The sequence below is a fragment of the Ranitomeya variabilis genome, chromosome 2 (genome assembly GCF_051348905.1).
Source record: "Ranitomeya variabilis isolate aRanVar5 chromosome 2, aRanVar5.hap1, whole genome shotgun sequence".
Taxonomy (NCBI): domain Eukaryota; kingdom Metazoa; phylum Chordata; class Amphibia; order Anura; family Dendrobatidae; genus Ranitomeya; species Ranitomeya variabilis.
In genome coordinates, this window is record NC_135233.1 from 721,599,898 (window position 1) to 721,611,983 (window position 12,086).

The 12,086-nt window shown below is 41.9% G+C and overlaps 1 protein-coding gene and 1 long non-coding RNA gene across 4 annotated transcripts in view; one reads left to right on the plus strand and one right to left on the minus strand.

Annotated features, from left to right (window-relative positions):
* The window catches only part of SLC35F1 (solute carrier family 35 member F1), a 642,523-nt gene that overhangs the window by 272,601 nt on the left and 357,836 nt on the right, over positions 1–12,086 (plus strand). The window lies entirely within an intron of this gene.
* The window catches only part of LOC143809867 (uncharacterized), an 88,908-nt gene that overhangs the window by 7,881 nt on the left and 68,941 nt on the right, over positions 1–12,086 (minus strand). For all 3 annotated transcript variants that reach the window (XR_013222495.1, XR_013222497.1, XR_013222496.1), the window contains one exon: positions 9,355–9,466. This is a non-coding gene — a long non-coding RNA (uncharacterized LOC143809867). The remainder of the gene's footprint in view (positions 1–9,354; positions 9,467–12,086) is intronic.

Consider the following 12,086-nt stretch of genomic DNA (forward strand, 5'->3'; position numbering starts at 1 on the left):
TGGGTTTCTCCAATGTACATTTCGCTTTGGGTCCTTTCACAATATGTCTGGTTAAGGTTAGAACTTTGACTTCAAAATGTTAACTTTATTCTTCTTTAACCAATGTTTTGTAAAATAACTTATGTGCCTTGGAATTTGCTGGTAGAGTTTAAAATGTAATATTCCATCAAGGATGGCAAGTCATCCAGTCACAGATGCCGCAAAACAGTCCCAAACCAGTCCTAACACCACCGAGTTTCACACATAGTGTAAGATTTTTATGCTGTAATGCAGCATTCTTCTTTCTCCAAACATTTAAACAAAAAACTGCTATTATTTTCTAATCTGCCCACAACACATTATTGCAGTAGCCTTCTGGTTTGAGCAAGCTGTAGATGGGCAGCAATGCTCTTTTTGGTGAGCAGTGGCTTTCTCCTTGCAATCATGCCTTGCACGCCATTTGTGTTCAGTGTCCTCCTGATGGTGCATTCATGAACATTAACATTAAGTAATGTGAGAAAGGCATTTATTTCCTTGGGTTCATTTTTGATCTCACGGAGTATTATATGTCTTGATCTTCGAGTGATCTTTGTTGGTCGACCACTCCTGGGGAGGCTAATTCTGGTCTTGAATTTCCTCAATTTGTACACATTCTGTCTGACTGTAGATTGGTGAAGTCCAAACTCTTTAGAGATGGTTTTGTAACCTTTGCAGCCTGATGAGCATCAACAACATTTCTTCTGAGGTTCTCAGAAATCTCCTTTGTTCATGCCATGATAAACTTCCACAAACATGTTCCCACTCACAGCTGATAGTCATGCCATTGATTAAAAAACACCATACTCTAATTTCACATTTAAACTCTCTGCTAACCCTAAAGGTTCACCATACTTTTGCCACTCATGACATGTAATGTTAGTTAATTTTCATAATTTAAAAAATATCAAAGTCTAATATTTATGTGTCTTTTGTTTTACTTGGATCTCTTCACCTATTTTTATGACACATGTAAAAATGTGATTTTGTTTTAAGTCAAAATTATACATATACGTGGCAAATTCTGCAGAGCTCACAAGAGGTAAAACACCACTACATGTGCTTATTTTCAAACTATTTTGTACGACCATTAAAGATTGTTAAAAAAAACATTTTGCATTGAGCTGCCATTTTTGTAAAAATTATTTTTTATATATTAAACATTCTTCCTGTTCCCTCCCTATGCCCAGTGATTAGTGTTGAGCGATACCGTCCGATACTTGAAAGTATCGGTATCGGAAAGTATCGGCCGATACCGGCAAAGTATCGGATCTAATCCGATACCGATACCCGATACCAATACAAGTCAATGGGACTCAAGTATCGGACGGTATCCTGATGGTTCCCAGGGTCTGAAGGAGAGGAAACTCTCCTTCAGGCCCTGGGATCCATATTAATGTGTAAAATAAAGAATTAAAATAAAAAAATATTGCTATACTCACCCTCTGACGCAGCCTGGACCTCACCGAGGGAACCGGCAGCGTTGTTTGCTTAAAATGCGCGCTTTTACTTCCTTCCATGACGTCACGGCTTGTGATTGGTCGCGTGCCGCCCATGTGGCCGCGACGCGACCAATCACAGCAAGCCGTGACGTAATTTTCAGGTCCTCAATGCCTAATTCTAGGCATTCATGATTTTAAAATTACGTTCCGGCTTGTGATTGGTCGCGTCGCGGTCACATGGGCGACGCAACCAATCACAAGCCGTGACGTCACGGGAGGCAGGAGACGCGCGCATTTTTAAAATTACGTCACGGCTTGTGATTGGTTGTGTGCCGCCCATGTGACCGCGACGCGACCAATCACAGCAAGCCGTGACGTAATTTCAGGTCCTGAATGCAGAAATAGGCATCAGGACCTGAAATTACGTCACGGCTTGCTGTGATTGGTCGCGTCGCGGTCACATGGGCGGCACGCAACCAATCACAAGCCGTGACGTAATTTTAAAAATGCGCGCATCTCCTGCCTCCCGTGACGTCACGGCTTGTAATTGGTCGCGTCGCCCATGTGACCGCGACGCGACCAATCACAAGCCGGAACGTAATTTTAAAATCATGAATGCCTAGAATTAGGCATTGAGGACCTGAAAATTACGTCACGGCTTGCTGTGATTGGTCGCGTTGCGGCCACATGGGCGGCACGCGACCAATCACAAGCCGTGACGTCACGGAAGCAAGTAAAAGCGCGCATTTTAAGCAAACAACGCTGCCGGTTCCCTCGGTGAGGTCCAGGCTGCGTCGGAGAGGTGAGTATAGCAATATTTTTTATTTTAATTCTTTATTTTACACATTAATGTTGTTTCGATACCGATACCAGATACCACAAAAGTATCGGATCTCGGTATCAGAATTCCGATACCCGCAAGTATCGGCCGATACCCGATACTTGCGGTATCGGAATGCTCAACACTACCAGTGATCACACGATCACTGGGTCCAGAGAAGGAAGCATGGTCAGTGCTTTCTAATCTGTATACACATTGCTTGTTCAGCATTGTGTACAAAGCAGCCATGATCATGAATTATATCTGGCCTCCCCTCTAGCACTCTGGCACCTCTCCAATCCACAAATCTCCTACAAGCTGCTAACTCTGAAATGACATTTTAGAACATCAGTGCAGAGTAAAGTGTTGACCACCCAGAAGTTTAAAGTCTATGGGCGGTCCAGAAGTAGTCCAGAAGATAGTCAAAGTTGACTCCTACACCCATGGTGCAAAATAGAAGCAGGGCGGCCATATTGATTATTTTGAGGTCCGTCTGAGTTATGTTGTGAGTCGTTTGTTAGAATGAAAGAAAAAGTGCATCATGCAAAACTTTTTTCCCATTCTTAAAACTGACCCCATAATAATTAGTGGGGCCCCTTTGCTCCTGTCTGCATTAGTAAAGCAGCAGATGGAACAGGAAAAAGGAAACTGAGCCAAACAAGTGTCCTTTGCTTATTTGTGTTATACAGGTCATAAAATTAAACAACTTAACAGATGAATTGCATTTTTTACAATTATTTTCATTTTTTTTCTACTTTACATTCTTGGAATCCTGGTGCAGACAGAACTGGATTTGTTTTATACGGTAAATATTAGTTCAAACATTTAAGAAAAACACTCGTGGATTTCCTTTTCAAAGTGCCAGGAAATGTCTCATGCGGTGTCATTCATTTTACTGTATTTACTATACATTATATTCTATACTTTCCTATTTTCCAAATCTGTTTCTAGCTTTATTCATTTACATGTAAGGTTTTCATGTATATATGCCATGTTTGTCACCAACAGAACACTGACACATTATATTACATGGGGTTATTAAAAAAAAATTGAGAAATCTCCTATTTTGGTCTGACCTACTTCATAGATTGTTAGGCCTTGTGGCATGGTCCTCACTCCCACTATACCTGTCACTGAGCAATATTGTTTGGCTCCTTCCTATGTATTGCTAAATGATTGACATGTAGTGTAAATCTTGTTTCTTATGTACAGTGTCCTGGAATGAAGGGTTCTGTAAAATAAATTAAAAAAACCTCAAACATAGAGAAAACAGCTCATCACATAGCTTAGAAGAACCCACAGCTATCTTTCAAGGGTGCCTTGAATATGAGAAGATTTTTTACTGACACTTCCTTTTCAATTGTAAAATGAAATCTGATGCTAAGATTTCATTACATATCATGAGCGACACCTGTCCTGTGCAGATAATGAAGATACCGTGGGACATTCAGGTCAGCCTATCTGTTGGATTTGAGAATGTAAATTTTTCATATACTGCTTTGACATTTTATTTTGCCAAGTATTATGAGAACAGGAAAAATGGCAATCTTTCCCAGCTAATGTGAAAAAATCCTCCAGTTACAGATCTTTATGTGATAGTAAATGCAAAGCTCCATATGATCTAAAAGAATCCAGAAACGTATGAATAATATGGCTGGGGGTCAGCTGGGCGGGATTGGCACTATCTATTAGCGCATGTTTCTTTATTATCCTGATGTCTCATTTGAAGTTTCCATATTTCAAGTATAACAATGCCCATTACATAATCTGTCTTTTATATACTCACATATCACACACATCAAAGAATCAATTTGAATAAATCAAAGATATGTACAGTGTCTTGCAAAAGTTTTCGGCTCCCTGGAACTTTTCATCCTTTTCCCACATATCATGCTTCAAACATAAAGATACCAAATGTACATTTTTGGTGAAGAATCAACAACAAGTGGAAGACAATTGTGAAGTTGAACGAAATTTATTGGTTGTTTAAAATTTTTGTGGACATTCAAAAACTGCAATATTATTTGGCCCCTTTAACTTAATACTTTGTTGCGCCACCTTTTGCTGCGATTACAGCTGCAAGTCGCTTGGGGTATGTCTCTGTCAGTTTTGCACATCGAGAGACTGAAATTCTTGCCCACTCTTCCTTGGCAAACAGCTCGAGCTCAGTGAGGTTTGATGGAGATCGTTTGTGAACAGCAGTTTTCAGCTCTTTCCACAGATTCTCGATTGGATTGAGGTCTGGACTTTGACTTGGCCATTCTAACACCTGGATGCGTTTATTTGTGAACTATTCCAATGTAGATTTTGCTTTATGTTTGGGATCATTGTCTTGTTGGAAGACAAATCTCCGTCCCAGTCTCAGGTCTTTTGCAGACTCCAACAGGTTTTCTTCAAGAATGGTCCTGTATTTGGCTCCATCCATCTTTCCATCATTTTTAACACCATCTTCCCTGTATCTGCTGAAGAAAAGCAGGCCCAAACCATGATGCTGCCACCCCCATGTTTGACAGTGTGGATGGTGTGTACAGGGTGATGAGCTGTGTTGCCTTCACTCCAAACATATCGTTTGGCATTGTTGCCAAAAAGTTCAATTTTGGTTTCATCTGACCAGAGCAAATTCTTCCACATGTTTGGTGTGTCTCCCAGGTGGCTTGTTGCAAACTTTAGACAACACTTTTTATGGATATCTTTGAGAAATGGCTTTCTTCTTGTCACTCTTCCATAAAAGGCCAGATTTGTGCAGTGTACGACTGATTGTTGTCCTATGGACAGACTGTCCCACCTCAGCTGTAGATCTCTGCAGTTCATTCAGAGTGATCATGGGCCTCTTGGCTGCATCTCAGATCAGTCTTCTTGTTTGAGATGAAAGTTTAGAGGGACATCCGGGTCTTGGTAGATTTACAGTGGTATGATACTCCTTCCATTTCAATATGATCGCTTGCACAGTGCTCCTTGGGATGTTTAAAGTTTTCAAAATCATTTTGTATCCAAATCCGGCCTTAACCTTCTCCACAACAGTATCACAGACCTGCCTGTTGTGTTCCTTGGTCTTCATGATGCTCTCTGTGCTTCAAACAGAACCCTGAGATTATCACAGAGCAGGTGCATTTATACGGAGACTTGATTACACACAGGTGGATTATATTTATCATCATTAGGCATTTAGGACAACATTGGATCATTCAGAGATCCACAATGACCTTCTGGAGTGACTTTGCTGTGCTGAAAGTAAAGGGGCCGAATAATATTGCACGCCGCACTTTTCAGTTGTAGAATTTCCACAAAAATGTAAAATAACCAATAAATTTCATTCAACTTCACAATTGTGTTCCACTTGTTGCTGATTCTTCACCAAAAATTTACATTTGGTTTCTTTATGTTTGAAGCATGATATGTGGGCAAAGGTTGAAAAGTTCCAGGGAGCTGAATACTTTCGCAAGGCACTGTGTATATATATATATATATATATATCTATATATATATATATATATATATATATATATATATATATATATATACACATACAGGAGCCCCTCACAAAGTTAGAATATCATCAAAAAATAAATTTATTTTGGTTCTTCAATACAAAAAGTGAAACTCATATATTAGATAGAGTCATTACAAGCAGAATGATCTATTTCAAGTACTTATTTCTGTTAATTTTGATGATTATGGCTTACATCCAATGAAAGCCCCAAGGTCTTTATCTCAGTAAATTATAATACTTTATAACACCAGCTTGAAAAATGATTTTAAAATCTGAAATGTTGGCCTACTGAAATGTATGTTCAGTAAATGCACTCAATACTTGGTCGGGGCTCCTTTGGCATCAATTACTGCATCAATGCGGCGTGGCATGGAGACGATCAGCCTGTGGCACTGCTGAGGTGTTATGGAAGCCCAGGTTGCTTTGACAGCAGCCTTCAGCTTGTCTGCATTGTTGGGTCTGTTGTATCTCATCTTCCTCTTGACAATACCCCATAGATTTTGTTCCAATTTTTGGATCAAGGTGAACGTGTCCATAGCAAAAATTGATTGCACTCAGATGCCATCTGTTTGTCATCAAGTTACTGTACGTTTTTTTCTGATTAATTGGTAGAAGAAGTTTTGAAATTTAGTTTTTGTATACAAGAAAAACAGATGTCACAATTATGGTAAAAAGAGACACAAAGACCAAAAATGGATGAAAAGTGGTTCTAGCACAGTGATGTAAATCAGTCTGTTTTTTCTTGTTCGCAAAAACGAATGAATGAGGCCTTACAGAGTGGCCTGAACTTTACATGATCCAGTGTGGTCTAGAATCACCAATGTGAACAAACTGGTCATATAAAAAAGCATGTCCATGCAGCATTTTGAATGAATTCTAGGTATGTGCGTGCTTGTAAGGTAGTAATAATACAATTTCCCAAATATATATATATATATATAAATCAAAACTGATGTTTTAAAGTTATTACAATAAATTAATCATAACATGAAAAAAAATTTCAATTTCTGATCAAGCGTCCACATTATTGTCATGTAAGATGTTAGGTGAAAAACAGCTTTTCTTTCCCAGAAAAATTGATTTTCTGACGTCAATATATCAGGTGATTCTGCTCTACTGAATTATTTTTGATACAGCGAGACTGACAAGAAAATGATTTGTATTAGTTTTATGTAAAATTTAGAGGACATGGAGATGATTGATAGACATAAGTGAGAGATCCATGATACAACACTTTGTGCATATTTTATATTCTGAGCCTGAATAATTAACTTATTATTTGTCAACTAGTTTGCCTAGGGCATATACGTACACACTTTTCTATTTACAATTGTGTGCAAACTTGAGATGTACTTTTCAGTCACGTGTGAACTTACACAATGGGAAATTACATTTTATACTAACAGTGGGGAAAAACTTTCTTCCATCAAACCTTTTCATTAAAACAAAGGTGGCAGATTAAATTAAACTGGGTTTATGCCACACTTACCAATATAAATTAATATGATTCTGCAGTCCCCATTTAATTGTCCATTATTCACATATGAATTCTACTGTGTTCTTCAGGGATAGCACATATACCTGCTATAGTATATGCTGCCGCATACATTTTTGTGTTTTTTGCCAGGAAGAGTCGCAGAATACAGCCTCTAGGTAGGGCTTAGGGCTTTACAGTCCATTGCTTATAGCTGCTGCACATGACCACTTTCTTTTTTTGGGGGGGGTAAAAAAATTGACTATATTGTCATCCATACAGGTTAATGTGTTTAGTGTTATATTACAATGGTATATAAAACAAAACAAAAAGTTCAACAATTTTTGCTGGATTGAATTAGTCATCCATAGAGTTTAACCTGCTTAGTGTTATATTACGGTGGTACATAAAACTAAAAAAAAGCTCACTTTTTTTTCTGGATTTAATTAGTCACCCATAGAGTTTATTTATTTATTATTTATTATGCTTTGCTTATATAGCACTATCTTATTCTGCAGCGCTTTAATACATTAGCATCACTTTTCTCAATGGAGCTCACAATCTAAATCTAAGTTTAATGTGGTTAGTGTTAAATTACGGTGGTATACAGTATATACCATATATACTCGAGTATAAGCCGACCCGAGTATAAGCCGAGGCACCTACTTTTGCCATGGAAAACTGGGTAAGCTTATTGACTAGAGTATAAGCCGGGTATGCATTGTCCCCTCATCCCTGTCCTACTGTGCGCTGCTCCCCCTGTCGCTGTCTTGGTTCTGGTATGAATGCCTCCCCATCCCTGTCCCTGTCATTGTATGTGTGCCTCCCCCTTCCCTGTCCTGGTATGAATGCCTCCCCATCCCTGCCCAAGTCTGCATGCCTCCCCTGTTCCATCCCTATATGCATGCCTCCCAGTTCCGTCCCTGTATGCATGCCTCCTTATCCCTGTGTGCATGTTTCCTATTGAAAAAAAACAAAAACATCATACTCACCTACCTGCACCCTAGGTGCTGGTACTGCATCTCGTTCTGGCCGCTGGCGCCTGCCTGCAGCTCTTCCTGTGCTCAGCGGTCACGTGGTACCGCTCATTAAGGTAATGAATATGCGCTCCATGCCTATGGGAGTGGAGACGCATCCATATACATCACCTTAATGAGCGGTACCAAGTGACCGCTGAGCACAGGAAGAGCTACAGGCAGGCGCCGGCGGCCTGAACAAGATGCAGTGCCAACACCGAGGATGCGCAGGTAGGTGAGTCTGATGTGTGCGCCAGCTCCTGGCACCCGCTGCTCCGCCGCCCCCCCCCTCCCCCGCCAGCTTTCTTTACCGTGACTAGTGTATAAGCCGAGGGGGGGCATTTTCAAGCACAAAAAAAGTGTGCCGAAAAACTCGGCTTATACACGAGTATATATGGTAACTCCAAAAAAAGCATTCAAATATTTTTTCTGTATTCAAGTTAGTCATTCATACAGTTTAAAGTGGTTAGTGTTACATTATGGTGGTATATAAAACTACAAAAACAGTTACAAAAATTTTCTTTATTGAATTAGTCATCCATATACGATAGTATTTAAAACTCCAAAAAAATTCTAAATTTTTTAATAGATTCAATTACTTATCCATACAGTTTTATGTGTTTTGTGTTACGTTATGGTGGTAATAAACGCAAAAAAAATTGCTTTCTCTGCTGCAAGTGACCAATTTTTTTTCTTCTATTAAAAATAAACTAGGTTTCTAGAGGACGTGGGGCAGGTGCGACTACACCTGTTGCTGGAGCACAAGATAATCTTATAGTTATGATACCTTTTAATGTCTAACAAAAGGTATCATAACTACAAGATTATCTTGTTTTTTTAACTGAGAGCATTATTTTTTTAACTGGCAGGAAAAGGTACCAAACCCCTTTTTTTCTTGGAGCACAAGAAACACTCCCATCCACCACACATAGTTTCCTGTCCCACTTTTGCATGGGACACCACTTCTAAAACCACACCAGTGCCAACAGGTGGTCAGTTGGATAGCAAAAAATGCCTCCAGCATGCTTGCCAGCACCACCCAGTCTACAACACGATCCAGTCTCATCAGCCAACAGCCAAGATTACTTAATCCTCACCGTGAGCCTCCTTCCTGCTTCCTCATGTTGAGTGTCAGGAAACAAGTGGTCCCTCAATAGGACTCTCCAAGGAGCTCTTTACACCATTGTTTCTTGATTGTGGCCTCTCACGCTGCATGATTCAAGGGGGACAGGAGGAGATGCGGTTTAGTGATGCACAAAACTTGGAGCAGCCATTATCACAAGAAGATTACAGTGGGGAACGGCAAATTTTCTCTAAGGAGTTAGATAACATATGATGAGACACAGTTGTTGATAAGTCAGGTTGTTGTTATGTCACTAAGTCAGGAGGATCAGGGTATGGCGGTGGAAGACGAGGTGGTGGATGACAAAGTCACTAACCCAACCTGGGAAGCTGGCATGCAGCATGAGACCAGCAGCACTGAGGGGGAGGGATCAGAATCATCAAAACAGGCAGGAAGAGGCAGTGGGGTGACCAGAGGAAGAAGGTGGGCAACTGTTCCACATAGAACCAACACTCATGAATTTCTCCATCAAGGAGATAGGTGTTCCCCAGTCTGGGACATTTTTATAGAGAGTTCTGAGACAAGAAAATGGTCATCTGCAACTTTTGTCTCATCAAGATCAGCAGGGGCCTAACCACTAAGAACCTAACCACAACCAGCATGATCAGGCACATGTCATCTAAGCACCCAACTCAGTGGGCTGAACACCTGGATCCATGATTGATGCCAGCAGGCGACACCACTGCCTCTTTCCCTGTACTAGGTGCTTCCCAATCTCCTGTCTATGCTTGGCCCACATGCTAAACTTGGTAGTTCAGCGGTTTCTGAATCTTGAGGTTCCCAGGCTGACAGATGGAATCACACGGAAGGGTTCTTTGGCAATCCACTGCCTCAGGTAACAGGCTCATACTGTCCCTAGCAACCTATTGCATGTGACCTTTGCTGTCACTTCACCAACTTTCTCTAACTGAACTTGACAGTTACTGAACTTGGCACTAACCCTCAGCTCCCCTTCACTAATCTGAGCTGGCTGTTACAGTTAATCCTGTCTAGGCTAGACTGCAGACCAAGATTTTACTTTCAAATAACATACATTAATATAAAATACATTTAACCACTTGGGGTGTCAATAAGTGGAACATCATCCCCACCACTCCTGCATTTGGCCCACATTCCCAACTTAGTAGGGAATTTGCCAGGGCTTCTCTGGTCAAGGTACACCAATTTCCGCAAGGCAGCTACAGCTGCCACGGCTCTGGCAGTGCTGCAGCAGCGCATGCAAGTGGCAGCTCATCAACTGGTGTGTGACGTGACCACGCACTAGAACTCGACACTGCACATGCCGGCAAGGCTTTGTGAGCAGCAGAGGCCAGTTGTGGAATACCAGCTTTAACACAAGAGTGGGTATGGATGTTTGATATTTGTGCAGTTCTGCAAGAATTTGAGGACTCCACAAACATGGTGAGTGGTGATGACGCCATACTCACGCAATGATCGTGCTTCTGTGCTTACTTAAACAGTTGCTGCTCACAATTAAAGCTGAACCTTTGCATGCGGACCAGTTGGAGATACAGGAAGACATGAGACAGGGAGATACTACCCAGCACAGCCTCATCTCATCTGCTCAGCGTGGATTGGGTAACAATGAGGAGGTGGAGGCTGAGGAGATAGAGGAGGAAAAGGAGCTGGTTGCTAGTGCAACATAGGCTAGTACCCACACAAGCTTTGCCCCGTCTCTCCTACATGGGAATGAGGAGGAAGAGATGGAGGAGAAGATGGAGAGTAGCCATCATGGTGGAGACAAGGTAGCTGTAGTAGGCTGTAGGGAGCTTGGCACTTCTGGACGACTTTATATACCGCTGCCTTTCCCGTGACCCTCATGTTACATTCTTCTTGGCCAAAAAAAGAGTACTGGTTGTACACCCTGCTAGACCCACACTAAAAGGAGAACCTTGCATCTCTACTTCCTGAGGTGGAGAGGTCTACTAAAATGGTGCTATATCAGAAGGTCATTGTGGAAAATTTGTTGAAAGCATTCCCATCAGACAACGCTAGCAGCGAGAGGCAAGCTTCCTTACCCAACCAAAGAGGAGAGGCAAGAGAGACACACACCAGGTACAGCAGAGGCGGCAGGGCCGGACTGGCCATAGGGCACTTCTGGCAAATGCCAGAAGGGCCGGTGCCAGTGGTGGGCCGCTCAATCCGCCGCCCCCGCCGTCGCATTCAACTATACCGGCGTATAGACGCCGGTACAGTTGAATGCAATGATGGAGGAGAGAGCGTCCACAGACGCTCCTCTCCCATCATTCCCCGCTCTGCCTCTGACACTGCGGGTGCGCGATGACGTCATATCATCGCGCACCTGCTGTGTCCCGGGCAGACTTCAGCTGCTGAGACAGGAGCAGGAACCAGGAAGCAACGCTGGGCACGAGGAGAGGTGAGGAGAGTTTTTTTTTTTTCTGGACTGTGGGGCCATTCTCGGAGGAGGTGAGGGGAGGAAGAGAAGAGATGTGGGCTGTATATAGCTCTCTGTGGGCTGTGCTCTGTGCTGTATACTGCTGTGGGCTGTATATAGTTCTCTGTGGGCTGTGCTCTGTGCTGTATACTGCTGTGGGCTGTATATAGCTCTCTGTGGGCTGTGCTCTGTGCTGTATACTACTGTGGGCTGTATATAGTTCTCTGTGGGCTGTGCTCTGTGCTGTATACTGCTGTGGGCTGTATATAGCTCTCTGTGGGCTGTGCTCTGTGCTGTATACTACTGTGTGC